A 13,468-nucleotide genomic window follows, 5' to 3' on the forward strand; every position below is an offset into this window, starting at 1 on the left:
TCTGTGTACAAGCCTTTCAGGCCCATAGGAGACAAGTTGATTTGGGGGAGGGAAGAGGAGGGAGCAGGACTTCCCAAAAAAAACCCTGAAATAAATCACATTTGAATGTCCAACTTAAGACACCGACTAAGGCCCTTTTAAAGAAAAACGCTAAGCACACAGGCCCTGAAAATTGGGCCCCTTAAGGCATCTAAAAAATGTTGAAAATTATGGACTAATTAAAAATTATGGTCAATCAATCGCAGTTAATGCATGTGATTAATGTAAAACAAATTAACTACATTTAAAAAAAAAAGCTGTGGTTATTTGCCATTTTAATCGCACTGTTAACGATAGACTACCAATTTAAATTGATTATAAATATTATCGGAAGTTTTTTCTACATTTTTCAAATATATTGATTTCAGTTACAACACAAAATACTAAGTGTACAGTGCTCACTTTATTTTATTTTTTATTAGAAATACTTGCACTGTAAAAAAAAATAAACAAAAGAAATAGTATTTTTCAGTTCACCTCATACAAGTCCACTCAGTCCTACTTCTTGTTCAGCCAATCGCTAAGACAAACAAGTTTGTTTACATTTACGGGAGATAATGTTGCCTGCTTCTTACTTACAATGCCACCTGCTAGTGAGAACAGGCGTTCTTATGGCATTATTGTAGCCGGCACTGCAAAGTATTTACGAGCCAGATATGCTAAACATTTGTATGCCCCTTCATGGTTCGATTCCTAGGCTCTAAAATTTTCCGTTGTTTTGTTTTTAAGTGCAGTTATGTTAAAAAAAAATAAATAAAAAAAAAAAAATTCTACATTGGTAAGTTGCACTTTCACGTTCGAGATTGCACTCCAGTACTTGTATCGCGGTTCACAGACCCGAAGTGTCATGTGAATGTTAACCAAGAAATCCCGCTCTGACTTGCGGAGTTAGGAGCAGTGTGCCCTGCTCTAGTGGATCTGTCCCCTCCTTGATGCACACTGTTGTGCTTCCATTTTGCAGTTTATAATGTTGTTTGAGAGTTGGCTCCCTTGCCATCAGCTTGGTTGGAGCATCGTGCCTCTGGCCATAGCTGGACTTGCTGTGGCGTGAGTTCTGTAGTATGAACACCCAGAATCCATTGCTCCTCCGTCAGAGCAGTGCTGTGCTTATCCCTGAACTTCCTGTTTTTTCAGGACTTCAGACCAACAAATGCCCACCATCTGGGTGGCACAAGAAGTGGGACCACATCATCCTATCCTCCAGCACCTTCACTGGCTACCTGTTCACTTTCAACTCTCTGAAACCATTCCTTACCCTACCTTGCAGAATGTCTCTTTCACAGTTTCTGCTCATATCTCTCCTTCCTTGCGGTTTAGCCAGGTGTGTGAGTGCCACCTTCTTTGCAGCTCCTGCCATATGGGACAGCCTTCATAAATCTCTCCCTCTTGCTTCAAATCTCGGCTGGAAAAACGGCTCGTCTCACGAACGGATGCTTTAATTTTCACTACACAAGCTGGTTTAACACTATTTTACGTTAGGCGTTTGAGTCTCTTCTGCTGCCGCAGACTCTCCCGCAATTGGAGAACTAGTGAAATTCTGAACTTGCAAGAGGCGGAGGGTTTATCTAAACACAGAGTGCGATTGCACCACTTAAACTGGTGTCACTGTGTGTGTAGAGCCGGACGTACCTATAAATTTGGCTTATGTTGGTTTTAGCTTGTTTCTAGTGAAATAACTGGCCTAACGACATCGTATAGCCCAGACCTGTGAACACTTTGGCTGTCTTTGCAGATTCATCATTCTTGCCCCTTTTGCCTTAAGACTGAGAGCTCTGAGTGCATAGCCACCCCGTTTCCCCCAGAATCACTCCAGCAAAACCATGGAGCTGATATTTTTGGTATTTTAAAGGTACGATGCAGAAAATAATTCTTTACAGGCCGTCTTTATATCAGAAGAGAGAGAGGCAGAGTCTTTCTTTAGATAGAACCCGTTGCAGGTCACTTCTACTGGTGAGTGGAAGAGGGAGGAGAGGGTCTTGATGTAGCACAGCGTACTGGCAATGAGGCTCTTCTACCACTAGAAAGAGCAAAGATGGTCCCTTCAAGTTCACTGTTGCCGTAGGAGACGTAGGCTTCTCTGCCGTGGCTCACGGAGGAATATCGGTGCACGTTGTCACAAAATAACCTTTCGGCGGAAGATAGCAGAGGTGGCTGTAGGTCCTGTTTTTATGATTTTGGCCTATGCAGTCTGGTCAAGCCAAGCCACAGCATTCTTATCAATGATGTTCAAAGGCACAGAGACCTCCAGGAAGTTGAGTCATTTTGCAGCCCTCGAGAATGTGTGTCATGGTTTGGGCTGCCCACGCTGACGTAGCGGACGGTCTCTCAAACACCACCGAAATTCTGCTGCAGCACAGATTCCATGTCTGGTACGAAACCAGCTCAGCGGGCTCTGTTGCCTTCGCAGCAAATCAAACCCTGTTGACATTGAGTGGGGTGCGAGACAAGATAATTATTTTGTCACTTTCTCTGCAGACCATGAAGCTGCGCATCCTCTACTGTAAATCCTTCACTCGATAAACTTACCCACAACAGGCGCCGTGAGGGCAAACGACCACGGGGTGGATTAAACAAGTCTTTTATTGACAGTAGATGTGACATATCACACAATTTCATCACAGGCTTTGCTATGCTTTCCTCTGTGTGAACCATGGGTGGAGCAGTATTGCAGGCCCTACGTAGCAGTGAGACAATCCTTCCAATCCATTAATCAATGGGCGATCAGTTCCCATCCAGGCTACCATAAATATTGAGCCGAGAGTTAATTGGTGTTCAATACATTTTAAATAGATTTTGTGTGTTTGTGTTACTGCGCCTTAAACTAGGGTCTAAAAGTTTGTGTAACTTGCAGAGGGACCGTTGAAAACCGTGTGGTATAAAACGTTCATAAAATCTGCGAGGCAGCAGTGTTTCTGTTCTCCCTGCTAGGAGTTCCAGGTTTGCCAGGGCATGGTTGGTTCCTCTGAACAGGGAATAGACTCCACAAATATATGCAAGCACTTCAGTGCCAAGGCTGAGCCTATGGGCAAATAATGCACAGCTTTCTCTGTCAGAGGACACGGGGGTATTTACTGGCTATAACTGAACTAAGCCTTCACCCTTTATAGAGAGAAATTGAGGCAGAGAGAAGGGAATTTATTTGCACCACAGCATGTCGTGCATGACCGAGCTGCTGCTGGAACCCAGGAGATCTGCCTCTAGTACCCAAGACAGCAGTCCCATCTCTCCTCAGGGGCTGCGGGGATTGGTGCCCTGTTTCATCTTAAACCCACCCCTGTCAATTTCTATTAGGACAGCCTAAACCCTGGGTGAACGTTTCCTCTCCTTCCGTACTGTCTCCTCAATGCTTTCCCTTGCTTCCATTTTGTAACAGACCGGGAAGTAGCCGCGTATACACTTGATAATTCCGGGTAGCAGTGACTCCAAGCAGCGCTGGGCCTTTTCTGGCATAAAAAGGACAAATTAAATAAACATGCGTGATTGCTTAAACATTTGTTTTTAAATTAGCTGCAGCTTTTTTTTTTTAAATTAAAGTATTTGGATATGCTGCTAGGGAACATTTTAGCAATTTTTTTCTGGTACGATTTTTCCATAATTACTGATTTTAAAAAGCAAATGCAAAACTGGGGCCAGGCTTTCGGCTTAATCCTCTCAGAGCCGTGGAGGGGAAGAGACGTCTCCGTTTGGAGCTGTGGGGTCCGGGCAAGTGTCTGGCGGGTTAGTGTTGGCTCGCGGCAGTGAGGTAGGGGCACTGATGCGAAGACAATGCTGAAAGCTGGAATGAGGCACATCTGCATCTCGTGGGAGAGCCAGGAAAACCAAGCGCTTACTCCTAATGGTGAAAGCTGGCCCCGGGGTTCCCTTGTCCTCGAGACTTAAGGGAAGGGTGAGGGAAAAGTAGATTGAGCTTGCCGGCGGAGGGAAACAAGAAAAAAGTGCCGCCGGAGCATAGGAAAAATTGGGGAGGGCTGAGCACCCACCGTCAGCTCCTTCCCCCCCGCCCCCACCACACCAGCTTGCATTCGCTCTGCCTCCGCCTCCCCTGAACGGGCTGCTGCATCCTGCTTCTCCCCTCTCCCTCCAGCACTTGCGCCACCATGCAGCTGATTAGCGCAAGCCTGGGAGGAGGGGTGAGGAGGAGGAATGCGGCGAGCTTGGGGAAGAGGCGGGGCCAGGGCGGGGATTTGGGGAGGGATCCAATGGAGGAGGGAGGGGCAGAGTCAGGGCGGGGCCAGGGTGGAGTTGGGGCGGGGGGGTTGCGAGCCCCCTCCTCCTGTGCACCGGAGGGCAAAATATCGGGACAATAATGGTCGGGACGTGGGACAAACAAGTAAATATCGGGGACAGTCCTGATAAAATCGGGATGTCTGGTCACCCTGGCTGCTAGACTAGTACAGCTGATGAGTTAGTGTTGTTAATGATGAGTCCTGCTACGTGGTGCCTTTTACCTCCTTTGATCTGAATGCAAAAACTACACCTCACCCCAGCTATGGGTTCCCTGTCATTCCATGCAAGGAGGAACCACTGTCGGGCTAACAGGGACGCCTACGTGCAGCCCCGTTACAGTGAGCTGCAATTTTAAAGAGCAAAAGGCTCTCTGAGCCCACCCAAACTTTCAGCACTTTCCAGAAGTCCTGTCAAAACAGAGCGGGTCCTCGCCGCTTGCTGTAATGGTCCACAGGCCTGGGTTATTTTGGCTGTAAGGTGTCTTTGAACGTTTCAGCTCATTTAAAGGTGGGAAGAGGGAAGGGTGACATGGGGAAGGAACAGAGGAGCCCAAAATAAGGCTGGAGCTGGCCCGAACGTTCCATAACCACATCTGCCAGTACTGGAACACGTGGCTAGATCAGATTCCTTTCAGACTTGGAGGGTTCGGGGCAGCAGAGAGCTTCAGCTGCTCCCAATAAGCTCCTATAGTTAAGGGTTCAAATGGTGGGGAAGGTGGAAAGAGAGCTAGGAGCAGGCCAGGGAGGCCTGTGGGTACTGAACCTATAGACAAGCATGTAGTTAAATTCATGGGCTCCCAGGACGTGTCGCTGCTGTGGTGGTGAGTACACGTTTGGGGGGAAGGGGAGGGGTGATGGTCTATTTATTGCACACCCATAGGTGTGCAAGAACAAAGATGGGCCTTGCCTGGAAGAGTTCATAAGAACAGACACACTGGGTCCCTCTAGCCCAGTATCTTGTCGTCCGATAGTGGCCAGTGCCAGCTGCTTCCCAGGGAATGAACAGAACAGGGCAAGTTATTGACTGATTCATCCCAGCTACTGGCAGTCAGAGGTTTAGGGATAGTCAGAGCATGGGGTTGCTTCCCTGACCATATTGGCCAATAACCAGCGATGGACCCATCCTTCATGAATTTATTTAGTTTTTTTTTTTTAACTCTGTTATACTTCTGGCCTTCACAACATCCCCTGGCAATGAGTTCCACAGGTTGACTGTACGTTGTGTATACTAGTAGCTCACATTACTAAGGCCCTGATCCTCCAGTTGGATCCATATAGGGGGATCCTTGCTCCTGACTTTGAGCCTCCCCATTGCAGTCGGCAGGGTGCACGTGGCTCCAATTGCAGGATCGGGACCTTTGGATGGATAAAATGCAGACAGTGAAAAGTAGGTGGGTGTGGGAGGTTATGCAATAGGAGTGCAGTTTCCCAGCCTTGCTCAGCATACTTCCTGGAGATTTCAGGGAGTATTTTTTTTTAATAATAAAAACTTAATAAATCAGTTAAATCCAGTGAAACTTGAAGTAATTAACTGTTGTAAGCGGGGGATGAGAGTTAGTAGAGCATCCTCTCCAGGAAACTAATAGACCCTGTGCCTCCTTATCTTAATGATTTTCATAATTTAACTGAATGCTGAGGTAATGGATCTGCTGAACTTTTATGGAGCTGATTTTAGATTTAATGGACTTCATGGGTTGTTTTGATAAAGGTGCTGTTTTTAAAACGTTGATGCGCTTGAAAGGTAAGAGAAGAGCAATAGAAGCTGAAATAAATCTGAATGATCTTCCAGGGGTTTCAGGTAGCACCTGGTCCACTCTGAGTGCAACGACCTTGCCACCTGAAACTGTCCTTGGAAGCCATCTTAAGAACCCAGGTGCTTTTCCCCCTGGGCAGTGAGCTGAGCACATGAAAGGAAAGAAGCAGAGACGCTGTCTTCATGCCAGAGCATCACTGCTAGTGTTTTTTGCCTTTCTTGCATAACCTTTGACCCCGTCCTCCCCTCCCCCCCCCCCAGAATGAGGGAGCTGCAAAGCCGGGATCATCTGTGTTAATCTGGTCTCATTGAGGCAGGATCAGTGAAACCACCTCACAGATTCACTGTATTATGGAGCAGATTGAGGGACTTAGAGAGCAAATTTAATAAATATCATTTCGATATTACTTGGTGGAAAAAATCCTCGGAGCAGCTGATGTCGGAAGCGCTGTGGTGAAGGCTGAGGGAATGGGGGCTGGTTATGATGGGGTCTGTGTTGGGGAGAAGGGTGGAAACACCATCAGTGTGGGGGTGAGGTTCACTTGGGCCAGAGGGAGAGGCTGGGCCGAAAGAGCAGATGGCACATGTTCGAGCTAAGGCCGAGTAGCGGGCACCTAATGGTGGGGCAGGGCTGTATGGGCGCTGGGCGTGGCATGGGTGGAGGCACGTGTTTCAAATGAATTGGAAGCGGTACAGGATTTGGTGATGCTCTCTGGCAGTGTGAGGACATGGGGTTGGGGGGCTGTTGAAGGATGCACTGTCCCTTTAAAAAAAAAAAGTTTAGGTCCTAATTCTGCTTCAAGGCCCTCTGCAGTTTGACTCCCTCTACCCACCCAGAGCCCCCCCAGAGGCTCCAGCAATGCTCCGCACAAGGGTCGAGATCTGTCCGTCTGAGGCAGCTCAGAAGGTGTTTTAAGTGCTAGAGCTTGATGTATTGTTTATAAATATTACAAGGACACGTTGAGCCAGATCATCAGCTGATAGGAATCTGTGGAGCTCCATTAAATCTATGCCCATTTGCACTAGCCACTGAAGTCAGTGGAGCTACATGGATTTACACTGGCTGAGCTTGTGACCTGTTTGGTGGGGTATGAATAAAGCCATGTTAAGCCTTATAAACCCTCCTTGGGGAGGTCAGAGTTTACCGGAGGGGAGAGCAGGGGCGTGGGATTTCCCCAGGAGTGGGGAAGGGTTACGGATCTCTTTGGTGGTAGGAGAGAGGATATTTTCCCCTGCTTGGTCCTTTGTCTTATAAGGTTCCTTGTAGTTCCTGGTAGAGTCTTTGAGTTGTGCTCTAACATGCCTGAAATGTCTTTGTGAGCTTTCCAGTGGAAAAACCAGTGTTGCCCTGACAGGCTCTAGGGGCAAGGGGATGGAAGGGAGGGATTCGAACACTCATCACATTCATATATCGCTTTTAAGCTATACGCTTCGGCTCCATGGTGGGCGTCTGAGGCAGGTAGACGTATTTACCTTTCTATGGGAGGAGAAGGAAGCAGGTTTGTGCCTGTGTTAGGATAACAAGGGCATTGATTTAGCCAGAGTCTGTTCTCCGCGTTAATCCTAGCTCATCTCTAGTTACCACTTGCAGATGGTGTCTTCTGCCTGGCTGCAACTGGATGCTGTTGACAGTGGCCAGGGAAAGTTCCAGTTGCAAAGGGTGGACAGCTGTAAGAAATCTCTCTTCCGAGACCAGCTTGGTTCACTCCGCTATACGGAGAGAGATGGAGGCAGCAACCCATCTGGGGTGGTGATTGTAGCTTCTCTGGCTGATGCCCTGTTCTGGAGGTGATCTTTTACCCTGCTAAGATACGCTGCAAATCTCAGCTCCAGCCTCTGAAAGCCCTTGAGTGGAAGGCGTAGTGCTTGCAGGCGGAGAAATTGACTGACCGCTTTGTCTTTGTCTCTGGCAGGACCCCCTGCCTGCTGGAAAAACACTTGGTTTAGAATAAATGTTTGACCTCTTGCTAACCCCTCTTTCCTCCCAATCTCATTCGGTGAAGAGTGAAAAAGGCTGCAGCCAATCCAAGGAGGGCAAGAGCTGGGGACCGTATCATTAAAATGCTAAAAATGAATGCGCTGAAAACAGACACAATTGGCTATTTAAATCCCTGAATGAAAAGAGTGTGTGTTACAGGGCTTGCAGGGAGCTGGTCTCCCAGAGCCCCTGGAAAGTATGCGGTCAGGCCTGCGCTATTAATTTTTTGTTTCTAGTTTTGAAAGGAACTGCGAAACCCACGGGGGAGGCAGATGCCCCCGCTTCAGCCATGGGCTGAAAAAATGGAGAGGGAGTTTTCATTTGTCCCTGGTGGTGTCAACTGGGTCTGGGGGGAGGATAAGTGCCAGTCACTAGGTGTGTGCAAGGATTGTGTATACATGCTCTGTCTGCGAGTGTTCACATGCTCAGGCTTCAGCTGTTTCACCCTCACTCCTTCATGGTTGAACACTTGTCCTCTTTGTCCTGGCATGTGCACACTTTGGGCATACTGGCCCCCGGATCAGCTCTCCGTGTTTGTCACTCCAGCTATTGTGCCTGTAGCTAACCTGCTTTTCTACCTTGGTGATCACAACTAGTGTGCGTTGGCAACACCCTCTTTGGGCTTTGTAGGCGCTCGTGCGCCACTCTTAATTGTGCTCCTTGCACTTTTTAGTGCGAGACAGTAGCAGTCAGAGCTAGAAAAGACAGCTAGGCCTCATTAACCCACCCCGCTGTCTTGCCGTATTCTTCCTTCTGCAAAATCCTGCCACCCCTTTTTTGCTGATTCCCCAAGTTTGGTATCACCCCTCTGGCAATCCCATGGATGCAACCCCGTTGTCACCCCTTCCTGCAAAATCACCCATTTACATTTAGCATTAGCTTTACTCCGTATTCTTTTGGGGGAGGGTGCATGTGGTTAGAAAAAACACAGCTTTCCCTCACTTCTCTGTGTGAGTGTCTAAGGACCTTTTGTGGGTGCTGAATACCTATGGAGCTGCCCCTAAGTCAGGTATTAACTGGTTAGCTGGGCTTTGGGCCAGCAACACGGAGCAGATCCATTGGCCGTTGGATTCTTAATGATCAAATGAAACATTTCAAAGTTTTAAAAACAACACCACCAAACTGCAGGCCCGTCTGCTGCCAGAAACCCTGCTTCCCATCAACCCCAGGCAGTGAGAGAGAGTGGGGATTTTAAACCAAACAATTTTTTTCCCCTCTGACGGTTGATTGGCTGCCAAAGTTCTCTGAACGGGAAGTTCTGCCCCGCCTCTCTTGGTATCGGATGTCAGGCTGGCATGGAAAATCCCATCTGTTTTCAATCTGGATCCCCCCTCGCATCTCCTAAGCATCTTCTCCTCCCTGCTCCCCCTCCTACATTCCCTCCTCCACATCCGCTGGGGCGCACACATCAAGGGAGTCTGCTTGGGTGACTTCCCCCCAAATATGAACATGACCTCCCTTATGCCCTGCTCCTCCCTTTCCCTAAATACTCAACGCCAAGGCACATGCAGCCCTTCCACATTGCCTGCCTTGTGTATATATACACACAGGCTTGTCCAGAGAACCTCTGAGTCCAGGGACTACTCCAGTCTTCGGCTTGCAGAATTTCCAAATGACCAAGATTTTAAAACTCTGATCCATCAAGAAACAGTGAAATCAAAGTCTGGGATGGGGAAGGAGATCCAGGAGTGTTCCTTTTTGAGGGCTGGAAGGGACCTTAAGAGGTCATCAAGTCCAGCCCCCTGCGCTGAGGCCGGACCAAGTAAACCTTGATCAATCCTGATGGGTTTGTCCAACCTGGTCTTGAAAAGCTCCAGTGATGGGGCGTCCACAACCTCCCTTGGAAGCCTGTTACAGTATTTAACTACTCTTAAAGTTAGAATGTTGCTCCTTTGCTGCAGATTAAGCCGGTTACTATTTGTCCTGCCGTCAGCGGACATGGAGAACAATTAGAGAGACAAAGGTGGGGGTGGTAACATTTTTTGATTGGACCAATTTCTGTTGGGGTGAGAGAGAAGCTTTCGAGCTTACACAGAGTTCTTGAGGCCTGGGAAACCTACTCAGAGTGCCACAGAACAATCGACCACTGTCCTCTTAATAACAGTCCTTAATGTATTTGAAGATTGTTACCAGGACCCCTTCAGTCTTCTTTTCTAAAGACTAAACATGCCTGTTTTTTTAACTTTCCTCATAGGTCAGGTTTTCCAAACCTTTTTATCATTTTTGTTGCTCTCCTCTGGACTCTCTCTCCAATTTCTCCACATCTTTCTTAGAGTGGCAACCAGAATTGGACACACTACTCCAGCTGAGCCCTCACGAGTACTGAGTAGAGCAGTATAATTACCTCCTGTGTCTTATATTTGACACTCCTGTTAATACACCCCAGAATATTAGCCTTTTTCGCAACTGCATCACAGGGTTGGCTCATATTCAATTTGATCTGCTGTAACCCCAGATCCCTTTCGGCGGTACTATCACCTAGCCCGTTATTCCTAATTTTGTAGTTGTGCATTTGATTTTTCCTTCCTAGATGTGGTGCTTTGCACTTGTCTTTATCGAATTTCATCTTATCGATTTCAGTCCAATTCCCTGATTTGTCAAGGTTGTTTTAATTCTAATCCTGTCCTCCAAAGTGCTTGTTACCCCTCCCAGCTTGGTGTTATCCACAGATTTTATTAGCAGACTCTCCATTATCCAAGTCATGAATGAAGATATTGAATGGTACCAGACCCAGGACTGGCCCCGGCAGGATCCCACTAGAAACATCTCCGCCAGTTTGATAGTGAACCTCTGATAACTATTCTTTGAGAACAATCTTTTACCTAGTTTTTCACTCACCTGATAGTAATTTTATCTAGACCACATTTCTCTAGTTTCCTTATGAGAATGGTATGTGGGACTGTGTCGAAGCCTTACTAAAATAAAGAGAGATCCCGTCTACTGCTTCACGCCATCCACTAGGCCAGTAACCCTGTCAACAAAGGAAATTAGATTGGTTTGGTTATTCTTGACAAATACGTGTTGGCTATTCCTTAGAACCCGGTTATCCTCTAGGGGCTTACAAATTGGTTGTTTAATAACTTTCCCCAGTATCTTTCCAGATCTCGAGGGTAGGCAGGCTGGTTTGTAATTCCCCAGGTCGTCTTCCCTGTTTTTAAAGTCCGGTACTATTTTTGTGCCCTTTTTCGGTCCTCTGGGAACTCGTGCGCCCTCGACGATAATTGCTAATGATTCCGAGATTGCTTCAGCTAGTTCCTTAAGTACCATCAGGTGAATTTCATCAGGCCCTGCTGACTTGAATACATCTAACTTTTATCAATATTCTTTCATCTGTTCTTTCCTGGTTTGGGGTTGCCTCCCCTCCCCCATGTTACCAATATTAATTTTGTTGTATCTGGTCATCATCAACCTTCTTAGTAAAAACTGAAGCAAAATAGGCATGAGGCACCTCTGCCTTCTTGATGTCATCAGTCATTAGCTTTCTTTCCCTGTTAAGTAGACGACCTACCCTTTCCTTCATCTTTCTCTTACTCCTATTTAAATAACCTCTTCCGGGTGCCTCATTTTGTGTCTCAGCCTTTCTGATTTTGTCCCTATGTGCTTGTGCTACTCTTTTGTGCTCTTCCTTAGCCACCTGTCCATGTGTCCCCTTTTTGTAGGATTCCTTTTTAGATTTTCTAGTCATTAAAACCGCGAATACACCAGGATTTGCTTCCACCCTCAAGCAAAGCGTAGCATCTCTGTGGGATTTCAGATTAACTTGAACACATGTAGGTAACAATAAGCATATCATGGTCTTTCTCTGCAGAAGCCCTCTTTTGTCCCAGATCCCCTTCCGTAGTCTTTTGTTTGTCATCCCGTGCTGCGTTATGTCTTATTTAGACTATAAAGTCCTCAGGCCAGGGATTATCATCAGTTTTTTTATGCCTGTAAAGAGCCGTGCACACCTATGGTGCTTCATAAATAACAAATGGGTTTTAAAAAATCCCCAGGCCTTTTATAGTCCGATAAAGTTTGCCTCCACAGTAGCAAAAAATTGATGTTTGGTTTATTTATGTTTCGTCTTGTCAAAATTTGTAGCGGTGATTATCCTGCAGTCATTCCCCTTCCAGCCTTCCTGGGCCCTGGTTGTCATGGGCTGCATCCGCTGTATCCTCTTGTCCCAAGGTTTCTCATTGTTGCTGTCACCAGTTGAGCTCCACCAGTGGCAGTGCTAGTGCCGAGAAGATACCGGCAGCTTAACCATGATGGTGTCTAACCGAGCTCAGCGCAAATCTGTGTGACGCTGCGGTTAAAGCACCGGTGGCTGCCTGCAGCCCTGTTGGTCTGTTGGGCCTCTGCTAGGATTGTAACAGTGTTGGCAAACCTGTATTTAAAAACACACCTCTTTCTCTAGTGGGGACAGGGCCTGAATGAAGGGAGAGCGGAGTTCTAGTGCTGGCTGCTCCGTTAACTGTGCTGTGCGCCCTTGGCAGGTTGTTCAGTCTTTGTACCTCAGTTTCCCTTCAGTTTAATAGTGAATAATTAACTGCCCTGCAGAGGAGGCATGTGAGGCTCAGCTGTTTGCCCATGGCTCGGAGATTCTCCAGCTGGAAGTTGCCAAGATGGGGAACCACAAATAAAAAAGGAAGCTGGAAGACTTTCTTTAATAATAATAATAATTAATAATAATAAGTCCCTAGAAACAGTAACACAGAGTGTGTCTTTCTCTCCTTGCCCTGGTTCTCGCCTTCTGGGGCATGAGGCTCGCAGCCAGTTTGGAAAGGGAAACGTATGAGCCGTCTCTAGCTACATTGCAGCTGCACCAGGCTGGGGCCCAGGCACACGTCACCCCCTCCCCACCCCCTCAGAAACAAAATCCCAACCTCCTCTCCCTCTCCAAACTCATGGCTGGAAGAGAGACTTCCCCCGGGGAGCTAAATGCGTTACTGGCTGCTATGCCTTGGGGGTGGGCAGGAGGGGCCTCCTGCCCCGCTCCCGCCAAGGCAGCACATCCTCTATGGGGCTTCCCCCAACTCCATCCCTCTCCTCACACCATCATCCCTTACAGGGCCGTGCCAGCTCAAGACCCCCCCATCCCTCCATGGATCTCCTCCCTCTCTTCCCAAAGACCTTCCACAATGGATTTCTCCCTCCCCCCAATGGATCAGCTCTCCCTCCCCCAGGGGGGCTGGAACAATGTGTGTAGTGGGGGTGCTGGGAGCCATTGAACCAAACTGTAAACCCTGGATATGATGGAAACCACTTCAAGCCAGGGGGTGTTGCAGCAGCCCCGGTTACAGCACCTCTGCCTTGCTCTATGGATCTCTTCCCCCCGGATCTGCACCCCCTCTCCTTGCCCCTCCCACACCCCGTCCCCTATGGAACTCCCCTACCCATGGAGCTGTGCCCCGCTCCTCCCCTGTCCCTTATGGATTTTCCCCTACAGACCTTGTCCTGCACAGCTGCTTCCTTGCCCCCCCCCCTCACTCT

The 13,468-nt window shown here is 47.8% G+C and overlaps 1 protein-coding gene across 10 annotated transcripts in view; it reads left to right on the forward strand.

Annotated features, from left to right (window-relative positions):
- PTPRS (protein tyrosine phosphatase receptor type S) overlaps window positions 1-13,468 on the forward strand; it is a 245,435-nt gene that overhangs the window by 38,923 nt on the left and 193,044 nt on the right. The gene's annotated exons all lie outside the window — the stretch shown is intronic.

The sequence above is a fragment of the Mauremys reevesii genome, linkage group 26 (genome assembly GCF_016161935.1).
Source record: "Mauremys reevesii isolate NIE-2019 linkage group 26, ASM1616193v1, whole genome shotgun sequence".
NCBI classification, from domain to species: domain Eukaryota; kingdom Metazoa; phylum Chordata; order Testudines; family Geoemydidae; genus Mauremys; species Mauremys reevesii.